The sequence below is a fragment of the Corvus hawaiiensis genome, chromosome 2 (assembly GCF_020740725.1).
Source record: "Corvus hawaiiensis isolate bCorHaw1 chromosome 2, bCorHaw1.pri.cur, whole genome shotgun sequence".
Taxonomy (NCBI): domain Eukaryota; kingdom Metazoa; phylum Chordata; class Aves; order Passeriformes; family Corvidae; genus Corvus; species Corvus hawaiiensis.
Window position 1 is genome coordinate 59,867,361 of NC_063214.1, and position 14,947 is coordinate 59,882,307.

At 45.7% G+C, this 14,947-nt stretch overlaps 1 protein-coding gene and 1 long non-coding RNA gene across 4 annotated transcripts in view; one reads left to right on the forward strand and one right to left on the reverse strand.

Annotated features, from left to right (window-relative positions):
* SIAH3 (siah E3 ubiquitin protein ligase family member 3) overlaps positions 1–14,947 on the forward strand; it is a 65,956-nt gene that overhangs the window by 25,990 nt on the left and 25,019 nt on the right. The window lies entirely within an intron of this gene.
* On the reverse strand, positions 8,387–14,331 carry LOC125321900. The gene is made up of 3 exons (XR_007201755.1): positions 14,248–14,331; positions 9,115–11,616; positions 8,387–8,735 (listed from the first exon to the last, which is right to left on the reverse strand). It is a non-coding gene; the product is annotated as an uncharacterized LOC125321900 (long non-coding RNA).

Sequence of the window (14,947 nt, forward strand, 5' to 3'; positions counted from 1 at the left end):
TCATCACAGCCTGGACCTCTGACAATGACCAGAGCCCATCACTTATCTCTTCTTTTAGGAGAGGTCCAGAGGTTGGTAGTGAAGCACACACTTAGACAGAAACCCGTGTATTTCTTCCCACTGAAAGGCTCATTAAAAGGGAAGGCTGATGAACATTTCTGTGTTTCTTAGAGGGCAAGACGGTAAAAGTATCAGCACAGACACCTCTATTGATCTGCTGCTATTTTCCCTGCACATGACAGGCTGACATGGGTGGCTCTAAGAAGGAAAGACAATTTTGCAACTGTCCCCCTTGGTTTTGTCAGTTTGGCAGGAGAATGAATGGGAGGGGGTGTTTGTTTCAGAACCTTTGTCCCTCTTGCTGCTTTCTGCTCTTTGTCCTCCCACAAAGCTTTCCCAGACATAGCAGCAGTGTCTTACAGTGCTGTGCTATGCTGGGATCAAAATTCACTTGCCAAGCAGAGAAAACCACTTATTTACCACACTTCTACAGGTCACCTTTGTCCTCAGTCATATTATATCCATTACCTTGTAACCTGTCTTCCTTCAAGCATGTGGTCAACCTCACATCTTCCCTTGGAGAGGCACAGCCAGGTAACAGAGCTCTCCAGCCAAGAGGCTGCTCCCTCCAAGGCCATAATGATTAAAGGAGCGACACTTATGCTGTTGGCTGCAGGTCCCAGCATGCAGAGAAAGTTTTAAGGTGCTCCACGCGCATGGAAGAAATGGGCAGGCTTTTCTGATCCTGCACAGGTGAGGCTCAGTGAATTCCTGTACATTTTCCCCCTGTTAATAGCAATTCTCCCCAGAACCGCAAACTGGGAAGAAGGTGAAGTTGGGGGGGGGGGGGGGGGATGCGTTTCCTCACTCCTTAGCATCAGTCCCTGTCCCAATAACCAGCCTCACACAGCAGGGGACTGCAGTGCAATCACATCCCAGACAGGTGCTGATGCTTCATGAGATGCTACATATGGCTGAGTGAAACAGATCTTCCTCATTAAAGGAGTTACAAGCTTTTTACACACAACTTTTAACTCTTTGGGGAGTGTGAAAACTGTTCTTGTAAATAGTAAAAAAGTGTGTTTACAGTAAAACCACCAATCCCCACCTCTGCAGGGCTTCAAGGAACTTGTCCAGTTACCAAAAAAGCACATTCAAACAAGGTCATAAAATAGTTCAATCTTATATTCTAAAAGGGTTGTAACACAATTTATGGGTCCAAACTGTCTTTCAGCTAGTTTTCAAAGCAACAAGCAAATCTGCTCTGACTTAGGGAAGGGATTTGAATCCTGTTACAACAGTTTGGCTCTGCATGCAGGGGCCAGCCAAATAGCATTGTAATCCACTTTATCCCCAGGAGGATTAAAGTGCTATGGTGCATTAGACCCCCATGAGCTCTATTTATTTGGTGCAAGGGAGGAGAGCGACTCTAAAACCTGCTGCTAACAACCCCCAGATGTCCTGTGCCACTGTCTCAGCCCAGACAACCACAAGTCTCCCATGCAGGGCTGTGATTTGGGGACAAAGTGGTGTCTGGCCCCAATGTCCAGCAGGATTGTGACAGCTTCGGTGAGAGAATCTGTGAAACGCTCTTCTGCCTGCAAACCCAGGCTCCTGGTAAGGTGCCTGTTTTCCATTCCAGCTGTGGGCCAGGGCTGTGTGAGCACTGGGCACCTCAGATTTAAAATCCTTTTGTAAGGATGTGGATAGCAGCAGGCAGTGCTTTGTCACCCCTCCTTCAGCCCTGCCTCTGTTTGAAGGGATTCCAGTTGGCCCTGAGCACCCTGGAAGCCTCGGTCTGTCCTGAGAAGTGAGTTTGAGAGTGCCCTGCAGAGGGGAGGCACAGCACACTCTGGCAGCTCTCCCTGGGGGGTCTCCATTCCCTGCTGCTTCCTGGTGCCAGGATCCCCTCTCTCCAGTAAGCCATTAACCTTAAGCCTGCAGACCCATTCACCTGCACGACCCACGGACGACGGCAAAGGGCAGCACAGGCTTCACTCCCAGAGCGCTGCAAAGCAGGACAGCTCCGAGCCTCTGCGTGGTCTCACAGAATAACAATTACCATGTCTCTGTGGGAGAGGGAGGGACAGAGCCCCCACCTCAGAAGTTTCTGTTTTAATAGGCTCTGGCTTCCTTCTCCTCTACTCCCAGCCCAAATCCACTGTGGAAAATTAATTACCACTGTTAACTGGTCCTGCCTGTTATGCTACAGCTCTGGAGGTGGGATAGAGTGGGCAAGTGCTGAGTCCTTTCCTACCCACATTTGATTTTGAGAGTGAATTTGAGGCACAAGGGGCAATGGTTTTAAACTGAAGGAGGATCGATTTAGATTAGATATAACAAATAAGGGTTTTTTATGATAGGGGTGGTGAAACACTGGCAGTTTTCCCAGAGAGGTGGTGGATGCCCTGTACCTGGAAATATTCAAGGTCAGGTTGGACAGGGCTCTCAGCAGCCTGACCTCGTTGAAGATGTCCCTACTTATTGCAGTGGTGTTGAACTAATGACCTTTAAAAACGTCCCTTCCAACTCAAACTATTCTAGGATTCTCTGATTCTATATTAAATCTGACCTGGTTGCAGGACATTTGAAGTCAGATGTTATCAATGGAAGACAGTGCTGTTATTTTAATATTAGAGAAATGCCTCTCCCCTTGACAGGATGTTTGACAGCAGGGTGAGGAGTGGCCTTCAGGCACTGCCACATACTGCTTTGTAATCCACCCACTCTGATATGGCTCACTATATTAGGAATCTCTCAGTGCAGCCCTTCAGGTTAGACATAATAGCCCAGGTAATTCTCTCTGGAGAAATACTGTCCCAAAGGGATTGCTGTGACTAACACAGAGGGTGCAGAGGAAAAAGGGTGTTTTAATATAAGCCTTGATTACATTAAATCAGTGGCAAGGTCTCAGTCTGCTTCCCAGCAGATGGAAATCACACTGATATGATGCTGCAAGTCTCACTGAATATGCTGCAAGTCTCAGGTGCTGAAATGACCTAGGTCAGGTTCCCATGAATTTTGCCTCAAAGTCAGAATTTACAGAGAGGATAATTTTTGTTTAACCCTTAAGATTCTCACCTGGTACCAAAGAACTCCCAGCATATGTAGCTGGGTGACACATAAAACCTTCATTTTTTTTCTCAGAAACAATTTGAGAAGTAATTAAAGTAATTCAAGAAATTGAGTTTAAAGTAATCCAAGACATCTTAAGTAATCTAAGAAACTGAGTTTAAAGAAAGTACATTGGATCCCAAGAGCTCTGGTAAAATGAGGGAGAGGAGCTGCTGTGTCTGTGCCCTGCCTTCCTGGGACTTTGGTGCTTCCTATGTTGTTTAAAAGCCCGTAATTCTTGTTCTGCCTGGCTCAGAGTTGAGACTTCGTGTCTCCTTTGGCACCTCCAAAGTCTTCCCCTCACAACAGGCAACTGGCATCCCTCAGTTGAATGCACAAGAGATAAAAACTGAATCCTGCAATAATTTCACAGGGTGGCAGTGGGGGAAAGACCATCTTTATGCAGCTTTACTGGGAACTGGGTGAGGAAGTGAGGAGCAAGGGAGGACACAGCCATGCTCTTCTGGCTGCATGAGGTTGGGGTGTCAAGGCCTGCTGGTCCCCTGGCATGGTGGGAGCAATGACCATGGGAGCAATGACCACAATGGGTTGCCCTTGGCACCTCCTGTGGCATTGCCACTGGCACATGGCCCAGCATGGTACGGAGCCATGGCTCTCTTTGGAGCCCCTGGAGGTGGGTGCCAGGCAGCACAAGAGCCACCAAGAAGGAGGGAATTCCTGTGGAGAGCTGAACAAGACTTAGGCAATACACTGGGCCTACTTTTGCTGTGATTTTTTGCAACAGAATTGAGCAGAGCTGAGCCACTTCAACTTCTGATGAAGCTGGGGGAAGCCACTTGGCTCTAGCTGAACGTGACAGCAACTTTCCAGCCCACCTCTGTATGCATGTGGTGTATTTGGAAATAAAAAGCATGGATGTTCAGACATTAAACACTTTATCAGACTGCATTATTTTTCCTTCTTTCCATAGCTTGCCTCTTTTTGTTAAGTATCTTTTCTTCTCTGCTATTGTTCCTTTTCATGCTGCCCATTCCCTGCTGTACCAAAGTCTTAAAGCAAAAGATTCTCCTCCTCTGTCATTCAGTAACCTAATTTGGGCCTTTTCTTGCTCCTGCTGAAAGGAAAGCATCACTAACTTCGCTGCAACTTTGGATGTCTTATTTTCCTCTAAGCTCTTTCAGAAGAAATCACAATCATTCTATCCTTGATGCCACCAATGTCCCTACTGACAGATGAAGTCTCATTTTAACATGGTCATGGGCAGAGGAGAGCTACAAAAAGATGAGGAGAGCTACAAAAAGCAGTGAAATATTGTGTCACCAGCCGTGGATGCAGCTGGCGAGGGAGCAAGGGCTTTACATGCCTGCAAAACTTAATTGGCATCATGCACTGGACGGGGGCTTGAGCAAGCAGGTCCAGCTGAAGGAGCCACAGCACTTGTTGTCCACCCAGCATAGTGAGCCATGGAAATGATCCCACCAGCTCCCAGAAGAGAATATCTTCCCTCTGCTTTGGTGTGGCAAAGCAAATCCACTTTCAGCCGGGATTTAAGCTGGCAGTTTTATGTGTGCACTGCCAAAGTGCACCAAAGCGCACACTCCTTCTGCTTCCATGCTGCAAGAGCAAGCAGTTGGGCAGGGCAGTGGCTCAGCTGTGTTTCAGAACCTCACACAAAGCTCTTACCCCTTGGGATTATTGAGGGCTGTGCTGAATGGAAAAATTTCACTTGTGCATGGAGACTTCCTGAAAATTGCTCTGGGTGACCTGCTGCTAATAACCACCTGCAGTACTCCTGCTCAGCTCTCCCACAGCATTCTCCAAAGAGGGAAGAGCATCTTGGCACTGCCAATAGATTCCTGACACATGTGCTGTGTACAACTGGAAGTACTTTTATTTATTTAGAGGCATTTCGGAGCATCTTATATAACATTAATGGATTTATCTTTAGCTCTCCCCTTTCGTCTCAGCAATACCGTGAAAGCGTCACTGGAGGAGAACAGCAGAGAGCTCTGAGTACTTTGTGGGTTTATTTTGGTGTTCTTTTTTTAAAAGAAAGAAATGTTTGAAAAAACTTTGGGAAGAAATTAACCACCTATTTCCATACCAGATGCAGTGCTTTCTGTTCTAGTCTTTTCTTCCAGAGCAATTTCATTCTGAACTGGTCCAAACTGAAACTCTTTTTCACTTCCAGATTGGCCTCGCCAGTAAAAAATAAATCATTTGAACAGCTTTAGTATTTCACAAATGGAAATATTAGGGTTCAGAGTAGCTGATGAAGTGCCCATCAGCCCCTCGTAAATGCACAGCTGAGAAGAGACACAGGTCCTTGTGAATATTTTAAACACAAGATCACACACTCTTTCACATCAAATGCCAGCTGAAATGTAAAGAGAAACAGAGAAATGGAGCATAAATAAGACAAAAAAATATTAAATTGGTAACATCTCCTTGTGCAGAACACAAATGCTACAGATGAGCAAGCAGGCGGATGCTACAGAGCAGAAAACCACATCAGCAGAGGATGAAAATGTTCTTCCACTCTTTGGAACCACCATGTGGAAAATAAGCAAAGTAATAAGCATAAAAATGGAGTAAATGGCCACCACACAGGGATTACATAGGACAGCTGGGGTAAGGGGATGGCTACAGTCACCTTCAGGCTTTGTGAAAATGAGAGGCTGAAATGGGAACAGCAGGATGGTGGCAAGTGGGGTGATCATGGCAGTACCCCAGCCTCAGCAGGAGCACTCAGGGGTTTAGTGGCAAGCACATGCACAGGTAGAAAAATATGGATGTTTTGCAGGATCAGACACTTACTCAGACATACTTATTCTGAAAATTATCAAACTCGATCCAGCAAAAGACAGTATGAAAAACCTGCTGGAGTTCAGCAGACTTAGCCACCTCTTTTGAAGGGTGCAGGGCAGACTGAAGACATCCTCCTCCCCAGTAGGGATGCCTGAGTGCTGTATTCCAATGTCTTCTCAGCTGAGGACACCTGGTTGCACACAGGGATGTGCTATCTCTTCTGGTTGGACTCCCCTGGTATGAAAAGGCACATCACAGGGGAGCCAGGCTTTGCTTGTGGGGCAGTACTGTGAGTTCCCTGCTTTTTCTGCCTGAGAGCTGAGGTTCTCTCTGTGGCGCAACATCCTTAGGAGACTAGGATCAGTGAGATTCCTCATTCTCAAAGAAAGACTGTTTTTCTTGCCACCAACAATCAAAGAAGCTGGAAGACTAGCTTGGGATGGATAAGTCATTTTTGTCTAGCTGAAGTTAAATTAAATGAACCCCACTGATACCCTGCAGTTCCTTTGACACATGCAAAAGGAAAACCAAGCAGGATAGTTGTCTCCTTAAGACAAATCCAGAAGTTTGGGCACAGTAACACCAAATATTATATTCGCTATTTAACACAGGTTCAGGTAAGACTATTTTCTTTCCACTCCAGAAAAGAGAACTTTTAGGGAGATTTCAGATATAGCAAAAAAAGGTCTGGCAACATAACTGCATGCTGAGAGCTTTCAATTTATTTCTACTAGAAGGAACTCATCACCAGGAAAAAAGTAGGGAATTCGTTTTTGGACTAGTTGCTGACAGAGAATTTCAGGCAAAGTAAGTGAATAAAGCATGGATTTTGATACCATTGCCAGGTAAGACAGAGGGACAAAGGGCACCTGCCTGGTAGATAAGCTGAACATGAGCCAGCAGTGTACCCTTGGGGCAAAGACCAGCCTCATCCTGGGCTGTGCTAGCAGGACTGCAAACCAGCTGCAGTGCAACTTGTGAGATCACATCCAGACTGCTGAGTCCCTCTGGGGTTTCCTACCCCCAAAAAGGTACTGGCACAGAGGAGTGAGCCCACTGAGGGGTACCAAGCTGGTCAGGAGGCTGGAGCACAGGCTGGACAAGGAGAGGCTGAGGGCTGTGCTGGCTCAGCCTGGGAAAGTAATACAGTTAACTAATGGGATTGGATAGAGAAAACAGAGCTGGTCTCCTCCCACTAATGCACACTGTAAGGACAACAAGGACCAGATATAAACCAAAGCATTTTTGACTAGTTATGAGGCCAAAAATCCTTTCCATGGGAGTGGTGAGGCACTAGCACATGCTGCCCAGAGAGCCTCTGCCATCTTTGTTGTTAGAGATGAGATCTTGATGGGACTTCGAGCAACCTGACCTGTTTTTGCAGTTGACTGTCCTTTGATCAGAAGTTGGACAACTCAATGCCCAGAAATCCTTCCCACCTGAATTTTTCTGACCCTGCAATACTGTATAAAAACAAAATTTGGTGTGAACAGGGAGGTGCAGCAGTGTAAGGGTGTCGTGAGCAATCTTTGAATGTTTGCCTCAACAATGGCCAAACCAAAGTAATATCAGAAAAATATATCTGAAAAGAATGAAGAAGGCAGACAGAAGGTCATGTGGGACACACTCAGGAATACAAGGATCAGCACAGGAGTGACACGAGTGAAAGAGCATGGACCTATGCCAGTTACATGAGTATCTGGTAATTTAAACTCATCACAAATGCAAATCCTCATGGTGGGCCAAAGCCCAGAGACATCACCAGCTAATTAAATCAGTCTGGATTGGAAAGGAGGTCACTGTGGCAGATGAGGGATGGCAAAAGAGAGCAAGACATACTCCAAAATATGCTTTGGGATAAGCATCCTTATTGGTAATTACAAGCAATATTAAATAAACCCTGAAGGTGAGAAGACAGATTGTTCAACATCTATCAGAAAAGACTTTGCATCAAGGCACAAGTGTAAACATGTTCTGAAAGAGTGCTGAGTGGAGAAAATAATACGGAGCAAGTCACATGGAGAATATAATCCACTGGGACAAATCTTCCTCTCATTCTCCTTATGGGATGGCTTACAGCAGAAAAAAATTTTCCTGGGCTTATTCAACTAACTGCTTCATGATTACTTTCCCCCTATGGCAGGATCCCTGATGCTTCAGACCCACTTTTGGATGTGCAAGCTGTGTTAATTAGCTGTGCAAAGAGGCAAAAAGCAGAGAGGTTACTTAGGTAGTGTCGTTTCTGTTCCCTGACTGGATTCTGGGTCTGCTCGCAGGCTCAGTGGAGTCTGTTTCTGTTTGTCTTTTATCACTGAAAGCCAGAGGTGTGGCACGTATTTTGGTGACTTAGGATAAGATAGCATCACTATCTGGTGAGGAAATGCTGACTTGTCTAGCCTTTTTAGGCCAGCTCATGTTTTGCAGTATGGAAGTCTGTAGGTGACCTGTGTTTTGTTGGGGGAGCCTTGTTGGAGTAAAATATTGCCATTCCCCATGACTTGGTTGGCCCTTTAAAGGCTTTCATAGCCCTGGTGTAGCAGCAGCAGAGGGGGAAACAAAGCTTGGTCTTCACACCACCCCAACCCACTTCAGAGGCCTTTGTGTGTTTATTGAATTAGTTTGCATTTGTATGTCAGACTAGAGAGACAGCTGAAATGCAGGCACATGTTCTCCTTTGCTGCCTTGGCAGTGGCTGTGTTGGTCCTGGAATCAGAAATGTCCTAGGCCACCACAGCAAGCTTCACCATAAGGCATCTCACAGGAGCCCAAGATACAGGTCCTTCAAAAATGTTTTGTTTCAGGTTTGTTGGCTTTGGAGATACATTCACATCTTATTTTCTCTCCTCACATTCCTGCAACATAATTGTGATGTGGTCAGGATCTTGTCTGTCTCATTCAGTTTCCTCTCTGCCAGCACTCTGGCAAATTTGGGGATGCCTTTACCCCCGTTAAGCAGTGTCCCATATAAATATTTTCCTCAAGACATTGACCCAGGTTTAAACTTCTCATTATTTAAGAAAAGTGAGTGGCTTCAGGGAGTGGCTGAAAATACAAGTTTTTCACAGCCACATGCCAACTTCAGCAGAGTGCAAACTCAAAGAAGGCAGCAATGCAGCAGGAACACATTCCTTACAAGTAGGCACGTGTCTACCTGCAGACAATTCATGCTATGCCCAGGTCAAGATTTAAACTGTGTCAGGAAAACAGATGAAAATGCTTGCAGTAACTCACCATCACTTCTTCTGGTTCTCCCCATACAGCCAAACTGGAATCCTTTGTCCAATAACACTTCCTGCCTGGAATCTCAAGGGTATAAATCACAAGGGAAATGATACAGCTTAAAGAGAAAATGAAACTTTTACTGAGTTTCATCTGCCATAGAAAATATTTTTTAAAAGAGACTCAAAAATATTAAGGTCATGAATGGTTGCACAAATATAACCACTGATTTGTAAATAACTGGTTATAAAGACTGAATTTTGTTTCAGGCTGTTGGTAAAAGATGAAGGCTCTATCAGAAAACAGATCTGAAAGCAGCTTAACCTCCAGAAGCTTCACAAGGCAACTGGAGATAATTTACACTTGCAGCCAAACATGAGCTTACTGGTGAGGTATCTCTTAATAAGCTTTTAATGATTTTTTAATAATAAACCAGTGATTAGAAAAGAACATCCCAGTTCCCAGACAAATCCAGGCTGTGTCTGGGTATTTTGCTTATTTCCTGCTTTAACTAAAGCAACTTGAATTTTCCAGAGGCCAATGAACAGCCAGTAGCAAGAGAACTCAGTCTGATGAAGCAGATGTTGGGAAAGGGAAAACCTTTTCATTACTCACTCATAGGGAAAATCTGCCAAAAGCAGCCTTTCAGCATTTTTTGTAATAGTAACTTTTGCTTCTCGGCTTTTAGAAGAAACTTGCAGATCAAGTAGCTTCTGAGTTATTTTTTGTGGAAAAGGATGTTGAGGGTCTCTACAGGCAAGTCACGCAGTGGGTTGCAGCCTCCTCCAGTCCTGGATGACCCATAATTACAGCTCAGGTGCTCCAGGAAGACCTGTGCCACCTAGTACTTGCAAATAGCTGAGTGTTAAAAGCTGAGCAAGAATCTACTCCAGCCCTCTGCAGCCAAGAAGTTCTACAACTTAGGTCTGTTTTTGTGGATAATTTGTTTCCCTGATGGGGAACAACCCTACATCTTGGTGGGCATCACCAAGATTTCCCCAAGACTCATCTGTCTGTTCCTGAGTTCATGGGCAAAGTCAGCCTGAGCTCCCTGGAGAGCCCTCAGGGATGAGGGACTCAGTGCTCTGAGCCCAGGTTACAGGGAACTGTGTCAGAGAGCTTGCTGTGCTTTCCTCTCTACCCAAAGCTGCCTTTCCCCTCCATGTACAAACAGAGCCTTTGGGCATACCAACAGCCCTGGCAGGCTGTCTGTCTCCTGCTGCTCTAAGTCTTGGAGCTGGGGTGCAAGAATGGATGGAGCAGAGATGCAGCAGAGCTGGATATGAGCCAGGCTGAGCCTACGGGATAAATAGATGCATCAGACAGGTCCTGCGCCTGAGCTAAGAAGCCCTGCACAGGAGACAGGATCTGTTCAACACAGCATCCTGCCAAGGCCGTGTGGTCTATCTGCCTCCAAACCTGACAGGCCTATCCATGTGCTGCAGCACTCCATCATGCTCCTGGATCTGTGGGAGCCATCATCTAGCTGGGATTCTCTGCAGGAGTTCATGTCTTTGGTTTGTCTCTCTGTAAATTAGGTGAGGGATAATATTCCTTGATATCAGTTAAGTGGTTTGGGGTGGAAGCCAAAATAGTTAAATCTCCTGGAGTAGGTTAACCTCCTGTGTGCGTGCAAAGGGCCCATCTGCAAAACTGATGCTGTTGCCATAAGTACTATGAAGTTGCCAATCTTTTTGGTGTCAGTAAGGCCAAAGGATACACTACTGATCTCACCGCTGTAAATAGGTAAGAAACAAAATGAGAATGCTGAAGCTTAACTGTAGCCATCTAAGTTTACTTTTTTTTTTTTTTACCTTAATCCTTTAATGATGATTACAATGTAAGTAGAAAATATAAAGCATTTTAGGAGCATTAAGTAATACTTAGAGGGCTCATTAATCCACGGTTAATATGCAGCCACCACTGAGAAGGAATGAAGCAATCATGCCGCCTCAGCATTGCGCAGTATGGCATCGCTGCCCGGCTTCAGGAGGGAGGCAGAGGATGCCCCCTCAGCCTGGCACCTTGGGAGGAGGCAGAGGTGGACAGAAAATGATGGTTTGAAGTAGACAGCACAAGGCACACACAGCCCCCTAACCTCCCTTGTCATCATGCGTTGAGGTTTGGGGACCGATCTGTGCCAACATCTTGACTTTTTTCTCTAACAAAGACAGCAAAGTTGGCACTTTTTTTTTTCAGCTTCCAACCTGAGTAAAATTAAGCCACTTAGTTCGAGGTTGAAGGTAGTACTCTGAGAAAGCATATGTCAGTGCAGCAGCCTCTGTGTTTTTCCCTGGTGAAGGCAAGACCCCAGGGATGTCAATCATAAATCATCTAGACTTCATCACACTGATGATCTGATAAAAAAATAAATGTTTGGAAGTATTCACCAGCCTTATCTTCACTGATACACAAAAATGGTCTTCATCACTTTGGGTTTTCTCGGTGGTTCCCTGTGCACAACAGTGATAAGACTGTGTCTCGTTCAGTCCTAAGTATCGTGAGTTCCCAGACCTGAAGAAAAAGCAGAAGTCTGTGTCTGCTGTGCAGCCACCCAGTCTCTGGGCTTTAATTCTGGAAAGGGGAGTTTATTCTCATACAACATGTCCAAATATCAAATGGAAAATAAAAAAAGTTTTCAGCTCAGTGATCTTCAGGAGGTTCTAAACTGGCAGAAAATTCAAGGGTGTATTGTGCATGGACAGGGCCGAACAAGAATGGAGGGGCATATCGGGCAACAGTAGATGTATGTGTACTACACACTCAAAGACAAGATCTTTCTTTGTCCTGCAGGGAACTTAATTTTCCTGATACCTGTCACCATAGCAAATGAGTAGTGAGGCTGTCACAGTTCCATATGATATTTTTTCATGCATTATCTTCACTTTCAGTGTGCAAGGTAAGGCTAAGGCCAACTGGGATGCAATACAGTGTCATGGCCAAATCTCCAAAGGGAGGTGGTTGCCCTAGTTGTAAAGCAAAGAGAGGAGTAAGAGCAGGAAGCCTTTTGTTTTGATGGACTTACCCTTCAAACACTGTCCCTAAGGTGAAGAAGGAAATAAATTTTTGTGCTCAAGGGGTAAATCCTTCCCTGAACAAAAACAGCAGGGGTGCAGGGCCTCCCGATATCTCAAGCCTGCATCCGCGCTCTGTGGCTCACACATGGGTGCTACCCTGGTGGGAAGTGACCTGTGGTATTCTGCAGGATTAGCAACCACCCCAGACATCATGGCCAGGGAACAGGGAGGGTGGACAGGTCACCTTCAAAACGTAACACCTGTTGGTGTGACCCAGCCCACTGCAGGGCTGGGGCAGCGAGATGCCAATCAATCCCAGCCCCATCCCTGGATCGAGTTTCCCCAAGACACAGACTCGGAGGGTGGGTCGAGGGGCGGCTCAGAAGCCTAAGCCGCACCCCCTGGGCGGTGCCCGGGTCCAAGCCACCTCCCCCGGTTCGGGAAAATTCTCGGTTACTCGGTTGTTCGCTGGTTCTCTGTTATAACTCCCGCCTCTCGGTTTCCCCCAGTGGTTCTTGTTACATGGAATCCTCCCCCGGCTTGTAACTCATTGGTTGTTTCCCCCTTTCCCCGCGGTTTTCAAACTCCCTATAAAAATGAGGACAAGGCTTGGGGAAAGATCCCATCGCATTCCATCCCTTCCTAGCTTGTTCGGGTTGCGAAACTTCTGACAATAAACCTGTTAGAAGCCTGACCAGAACAGCCTCTCTCTTCCTTTACCTCCGAGCTAACGTGAGCCGATGCCATCGGCTCCTGCCGTGTTTCCTCTGCAAAGAAGCCAGCGAGCTCAGCCAGCAGCTCCCTTCTTGATGCCGAAGTTGCTTCTGCGACACACAGAAGTAACGCAGCCGGACTCTCTCTGACCTGGGGCATGCCAGAGCTCCTGCCACGAGCTCCAGAACTGCGTTAAACACCTTGCTGCAGACCAGCCCCCCACTTCTTGCTCTGTGCTGCCCTTGTTGCTAACGTGGGTGTGTCTTCTGCGCCTACACTAATCCAGGAGCTATGCCCAGGGAACCAAGAAATGCCATACCTTTATGTGATGCTCCTGATTTTCCAGAAGTTTTATCTAAGCATGATCTATTGATGTTATTTAATTGCCATAAAGCAGCTGCCTTATAGCATCCAGAATATATCTATTTGCCTTAATTTTGCAGTATGGTAATTAACTACCAACAAATGATTTAAAACATATTTACAGAGGGAAATGTCAGAGATGCATTATTTTTTCATGCCCAGTAAATGCACTCACAATAACCAATTTGGTATTTAATTAACTCACTTATGAGCTCACCTATGTGAAATATTACTTCAGAGAACATGCTGGCTGTGATGCTTAGGCAGGCTCTCAGAGGGAGAATGCACCAGCTGCAGGTCAGCAACAATTTTTTCCTTTGTTATGTTGGAGCGTTTTGCTGTTTTTATGGGCTTAATGAAGTTATGGCCTTCACATCATTTCAAAGTTAAACTATTAAATGTACAGAAAATCAATATGTGATAGAACAATGTTCATTAAGCAAACTATAAATCAACTCTTCTGTAGATAAAGCAGGTACCCAAAGCTTTCGGATAGCTGCTGGCCCATCATGATCAAAGGAGAGGAGACCGTTACCATGAACAGCACATTCTGTGTGAGAGACCTGGGTTAAGTAATACATACACACTGACAGATACTAATTAGGAAGGGAATTTACACCCATCGGGACCTAGCAACAGTGTGGTCCTTCTAGTGTTCCTTCTGCTGTAACTCCCTGAACAAGACTAAAACTGTACAAAATTAAATGGCTCTTCCATTTCTGCTCCTATTTGAAACTTCACTGACATAGCACAGGTTGAAGATTTGGTGAGGGTACAGTGAAATTTTCTTGCCTAGCAGACATAAATTCATGTCCTTTAAAACTAGAAGAGGTTCTTATGGCAACGTACCCAGGCAAGCTGCACAAATCCAAAACAAAGATCCTTCCCCAGAAGCTGAAGGCCATAACTTCAGCTCCCAGATGTCTTTTAGAAAGTCCTCTGGTTTAGACACAATGACTTTAGTCAATAGAGATCACATGTCTATGGGCAAAATATGATATTTTTAGAAATGGTACTGTCAGCAGAAAAAAAAAAGGCTACATTTGATTACCTTGGAAGGCTTTGGGAAAGCTGGGAAGACGTTGCTCAGGGTTTTCTTTTTCCTGAATGTTAACAAAATAGCAGCAAAGTTTGTGCCAATTAGGTATAGCTTTGCAATAGGCTTACATTCCCTTGGTGTTCACTGCATCAGCCTGCTCCCTCCGCATCCCCTTTTCCCTGTGCTCTTCTCCCTACCAGTTTTTTCAGGTGCAGTTACAGCTCATCTTGACTGCTGGATCAGCACTTTCTGCCCTCTGAGACTTTGTGAAAGTCACCCCAGCTTGCAAACCTTCTGACTGATGCTTCAGCACTCTGTAAAAGCCAGCAACGTCTGCACACACCACTTACCCCCACAGCAGAGTCCAGCTCTCCCCACTGCTTTCCCAAAGGCAGCTGCAGCATTCTGCCCCTGCCCCATTTCACCAGACTGGAATTTTACTTTTCCCCCAGTCACCTCCTGACCCATCCAGCTGGCTTCCCCATCCAGGAGAGGGCAGAGAATGCTCTCCCTGCAGAGCATCTCCTCCTGCAGGTTCCTGAAACATCCCTGGTTACCCCATATCACAGGGATCAGCTGTGGGCTTTCTGCTCCCTTCACCCTGGCCTTACCAGCCTGGCAGAATTAAAATGCCTTAATGCTACTTCTGTTCTAATTAAATATTGAAGCCCCTGTTTCAGGGGACTGGGGCTAGATATTCTGGTACTTTTTT